Source organism: Tiliqua scincoides, chromosome 2 (assembly GCF_035046505.1).
Source record: "Tiliqua scincoides isolate rTilSci1 chromosome 2, rTilSci1.hap2, whole genome shotgun sequence".
Taxonomy (NCBI): domain Eukaryota; kingdom Metazoa; phylum Chordata; class Lepidosauria; order Squamata; family Scincidae; genus Tiliqua; species Tiliqua scincoides.
In genome coordinates, this window is record NC_089822.1 from 138,496,735 (window position 1) to 138,502,795 (window position 6,061).

Here is a 6,061-nt window from a genome sequence, read left to right on the forward strand (position 1 = left end):
CTGAAAAGCAGGGTACAGTATAAACCTCCTGAATGATTGATTGACAGATTGGTTGTGCCACACAAGACTTTAAAGCACCTCTTGTGTATTATTTTACCTGATGGTTCCATCATCACTACTACTCTGGTTATTTACAAACTATGCATTCAGAGAAGGAATAAAAACACCAGTGAGTGTGCTACAAGAAATAATTAAGGATATGTGATTCAAAAGTTCACGTAGAAGAGGCTACCTGTTGCATCTTTGCATGAGGTATAGGCCAATTCTAACGAACTTTCCAGTGTTGATGCAACTGCAATGCAACCCCAAGGTAAGGGAGCAAACATTCCCTTACCTTGTGGAGACCTCTGTGACTAACCCCCTCCCCCACCTACAGAATGCAGCATGTGCCCTATTGGCACAGCTGCATTGATGCTGGAAAGTTGGTTAGAATTCGGCTGTCAGTGCTCTGACCTTGTATCCTTTCAGTCAGTCCCTGCTGGTAATTCTTCAAGTAATTCTGTTGCAACTTGTGCTAGGTGTGATTGGATCTGAGAGGATGTTTTCTGTTACATCTCTGCATGAGCTGGGCTTTTTTTTTTTTCCTGTTGAGGAGGCACACCCAGAACAGTGACTCACAGAAACACAGGATCCTACATACAAAGCTGCCTTCTATTGAGTTATTGGTTCCTCTAATCCACTATTATCTACACTGACTGGTAGATACTCTTCTACCTGAAAATGCCAGAAACAGAGAAAACCCAATCCTATCCTTCCCCCCCCCCCCATCAATACAACAACACCAAAAACAAGTGCAATGTATCCTGTAGAGGAGGCAGATCTGGAGGCTACCCCTCCACAGCTGGCACAAGTCTGAGGAGACAAAGGGGACAGGGAGGCTTGCAAAATGGGATTGGATCCAGCATGCACCATCACTGCTGGATTCACCCCCTCCTGCAGCCTCCCTGCCCCCATTTCTTCCCCCTCTCCATCTATCCCCCTCCATCCCCACAGAGACCAGTACTGGCTTGAGAGCTGCATTACTATTTTATTTTATTATTGTATTGTACTTTTCAAAATGTTGTAAGTCACCTTCAGGGCTCCTTCAGGAGCAGAAACGTGGGGGATAAATACCAGGATAAATAAATCAAAAAGTAAAGTGAACTTTCAACATTAATTTTGAAAGAAGTGTGCTGCAGCTCTAGGCATGGTTCTTTTCTTCTTGCCTATATTCACTTAAATCAGCAATATCCTATCCTGCATTGCCTTCTGAAGCTGGTGTGTTCATAAACCAATCACAACTACTTTAAAAAAAAATGCATAGGAAAGGCTACTTCCAAAAGATGACAGGATTGCAACCTAAAAAACTCAGGAGGTGGGTTTGGGATGCTACTTAAATTATCCATCAAATATTGCAGAAGTGAGGTGAAGGACACTGTGGCCTCTCCTACCACCCAGAAGACTAAGGGTCATCAGGTTATTGCACCACCTCTGTTCAAGCATGAGCACCAGCAAAGGATGATCAGCCTGCCTCAATGGGATAGAAATGCCTGTTTACAACACCAATTTGTCCCGACCTTGTCAAACTGACCTCCCTCCTCTATCTTTCCCCCTGTCTTCTCTTGTGCATGCTTTATCTTTTAAGTTGGTAAGTCTGAGGGCAAGGCCATGAGTTAAGCCACTGTGAGAGCCAATGTTTGTCTGAAAAATGGGGGTAAAAACATAACACCATTAAATAAATATTGTCAATTGATGTGTAGTCAAGAATGTTTGTGTGCACATGACAATCTTTTTTGCTTTCCAGTTATGCAGGGATGAGGGTAATGTGCCTCTCAATTAGGAGGAGGCCCTGTATTACATTAAGCATGGAGACTGATTCTAGCTATGAATGATTCTGCCATTTAATCCTAGCTGGAAACTTTGTTATGTCCTTCTCACTGGGATTGACTTGTAGGACAGTTAAGTTTTTCAGAACTGCATTCCTATGTATCCTGGTCCTAGTAGTTTCTACAAAAGGTGGGTGAATTAGGAGATAATCCTTGGTACAGATTTGCATACAAATGCATTAATATTTATCTCATTTTGCATGCTTTTAACATAAAGTATGGGTGCTAGATCGTCTTATTAAAAACACAGGAGGTTGAGAAGATAAAAGGTAAAAAAGGAAAGTGATGTTATCTACCTTCTGCATTCTTTTTTTTTAGATTTGTGAACATGTGTTTCAATGACCTGACAATTGCTTCACTATCCCCTCACACAGTGTTTGGACAGAGTGCAGTAAAGAAGTAAGGAGCTCCCTCCTCCCAACTCCCTCCAGAGCTGGGAAAAAGGGGGAGAAAAAAAGAGACTGTAGCACTCTGATCACTTTGCCTTCTTGGTGATTACAAAGTATGTAGGCAGGGATAGGCAACTGGTCTCTTTAGTTTATTTATCAGAATTACTATGTGCCCTGCCTGCCCCATGCCACTTCTGCCTGAAATGGAAGTGGTGCAGGCTGGGAATCCAGACTGCACCACTTCCATTTCAAACAGATGTGACATGGATCAGGCAGGATGCAGGCAATGCTCCTGATAAGTAAAGGGACAGGAGCATGTATGCACACATGTGTCCTCTCCCATGTCCGTGCACCAGCCCTGGATCTTCCAAGGAAGGGCATTTCATAAGGAGAGTATGCTTCTGGCTCTTTTAGATATTTTCCTCGTGTATAAAAGCTATTTAACTGTGAACTTCTCTTGTGTAGCAGAGCAAAAGTTTAAGTGACACAGGATGGGCACCAACACTCAATTATCTTTTCCACAGAATTGACAACATCCCTTCCAGGCATGGTGCTCTGTATGTGTGAAGTGCCCACATGATTAGGCCCCATCTCTGGTTGGCAACTTAAATATTCTCCCAGGTATGTCAAAGCAACTCAGCTCAGTAATTCCTATGATTCAGATAGCGTCTAAAGGACACTGGTGGTATTAGTTAATCTGGCAATCTCTAGTCTGACATTTTTTCCCCTTATAAATCACTATTATTGATTTAAAGAAAGTTATAATTTATAACTTTTAAAGTTATAAAACTGTCATAGGATTTGCATCTTGCTCTTTAAAAAGTGATATCCAAGGGCAAGTTGCAAATACAATTTCTCCTTTCCTCATATTGGTAATTTTCATTTGGCCTCTTTTTCATGTGGAACACTGCTAATTATGGATTACTTTTCAGGACAAAGTGCATATTTGCAGCTGAAACCAGGGGAAAAAATGTCCTTTTAAAGAAAGAAAAACCTCACTATGCTGGCAAACACACTGAATTTCCAACATGTGACAAGGGAAGGGGGAAAGAAAACACCCCATGCTTAGTTTTTTGGGTAAACCAAGCTTAAAAACAAAAGTAGTGTTTAGAATACAGTAAGTCAATTTCAGCTGGAAATAAAGAACTGACACAGAAAAGAGAAAGTATCTGGTGTCCCAGGGAAGAAATGCAAGAACAAAAAAGGATTAAATATGATGAGAATGAAAGTGATAATAGAAAATGAAAGCAAAGCAAGAAGGAAGAGGGCCGATGAGAGAACAGTGACTCAGAGCACAATCCTAGACATGTCTATGCAGAAGTACAGGGCCGCCCAGAAAGTAATGCACCACATTTTTTTCTTCAACAATTATTTATTGAACACAATGAAACTTACACACAAGAAAGAATGATATTTCTTCTACACTCCCTATTTTTCCACGTAATCTCCGTCCAGTTCTATGGCCTTCCTCCAGCGAGACACAAGGGCATGTATGCCCTGTCGGTACCACTCCTTGTTCTGGTCATGAAGCCATTTCTACACTGTGCGAATCACCTCTTCGTCATCCTCAAAATGTCTTCCGCGAATGGCATCCTTTAACGGCCCAAACAAGTGGAAGTCTGAGGGAGCTAGGTCAGGGCTGTAGGGTGGATGGGGTAACACAGTCCAACCCTGTTTAGTGATGTGTTCCGAAGTCCTCAAACTTGTGTGAGGCCGAGCTTTATCATGTTGAATCAAACATTCACCTGGGTTGTTATGGCGCCGAAGTCGCTGGAAGCGCTTCTTGAGTTTGGTTAATGTCTTCACATAAGCTTCAGAATTAATGGTGCTGCCTCTTGGCATCACATCAGTGAGTATGACGCCCTCACAGTCCCAAAACACAGTGATCATGACCTTACCGGTGGAAGCAGTTGCTTTGAATTTTTTCTTCTGTGGAGATTGAGGATGATGCCATTCCATCGACTGTCGTTTTGTTTCGGGCTCAAAATGGTGAACCCAGGTTTCATCACCTGTCACAATCCTGGACAAGAACGCTTCCCCCTCATCTTCAAAATGTTTCAGCAACTCAGAAGAAATGTTTTTTCTGAGAGATTTGTGGTCCACCGTAAGACAGCGCAGAACCCATCGTGCACACACTTTTGAGTAATCAAGAGCACAGATGATTGCATCCACACTTCCTTTGCTGATTGACAGCTTTAGTGCCAACTGCCTAGTCGTTATGCGTCGGTCCTCGTGAAGGAGCACATCAGCAAGCTGCGTCTTGTCAGGTGTGACAGCCATGGATGGCTGCCCCGAACGCTGCAAATCTTGGAGCTCTGCCGAACTGCCTTCTAATGGCCTCACCCTCTGTGCCCAGCGACTAACCGTACTTCTGTCGACTGCAGATTCTCCATAAACTGTACACAAACGTTTGTGAATGTTCCCAACAGTTTCTTTCTCCGCAGTGAGAAATTCAATGACGACACGCTGCTTGTAATGTACATCACTTACAGACGCCATTTCGAAACACTGCTGCAGCTATGCTATCTGTCTGAAGAAACCAAAAATTTGTGTGCGCGCTCCTGAAAATTCAAATAATGTATATCTAAAGTTTCGCATTCGTACCATTACTGTAGGCTGAGAAAAAAAATGTGGTGCGTTACTTTCTGGGCGACCCTCGTAAATCCTATTATGTTCAATGGGACTTAATCCCAAGAAAGTGTTTAGAATTGCAGCCAAAATCATTGCCACGGACTTAACAGTACTGCTGAAAACTCATGAGTCAGACTGAATCCTTCACCCTAACTCCACAGTTCTTAACAGTTAAACCAGGGTCTTTGCATCTAAAACAGTTTGTACTACATGCTTAGTCACAGATCCTTTAGTCCCACTATTTTGAATGGAACTAGTGGTCTCACAGCACAACCCTATACATGTCTACTAAAGTAAGTCCCCCTGAGTTTAATAGATTTATGGCCCAATCTTATGCTAGGTTTTCGGTAGCAGATCTCCCCATCTGCCATCATAAGTTGTGAACCAGTGACATTGTAGCTGCCCCATTATTTGGCAGGCCACAGCTACCAGTGCAAACAGCCAGAAACTGTGCACAGGAGACAGTGGCCCAATAAGTCTACTCCATCCTCCATTGTCACCAGTAAATTGGTGACAAGGAGAATAATGGGCGGATTCGGATGGAGAGCAGCAACCACCCATGCTGAGATCCTATCTCTCCTTTCTAACCCAAACCTGCCCCCCACCCCCAGGAATCTTTTTGGACTCACACTGGCAAAATATCTGTCATAGGTATGAAGAGACCCTATGAAGCCAGGCAGCTAACAGAGACATCCTATCTCCTGGGTCATCTGGTAACAACCCCCCTCCCAAAGAATGCAATGTGTGCTTTATCAGCGGCGCTGCATGATCTGGACTGGTGGGGGGGTAGGATTTTTTTTACACAAATATCTAAAAATATATTCTTTGAGATAAATGCAAGTTTGGGAATTCATGAGAATCAAGAATGGCTGCAATGCTCCCTGCTTCAAGTCAGAAATAGATGTTATGGAAAATGGGGGTGGAGCTTGTATGTGGCATCTCTGTGCTTGGGTCTTTCCTGAACTTGCATGGTCTAGTGAAACTCAGCACATGATGTTATGCCATTATGCTGTGGGTTTCTGCAATGCACTTGGCTGTTTGTAGAGGGCAGGAGCAGAGAAACTCATGTCACGATGATGATCTCATACCACCCAGTGAACTTCTCTAGGTGTTATCTGGAGGGCTGAGGGACTGGACACATGTATGCTTTTTTGGCTATAATCACATGCTACCTAT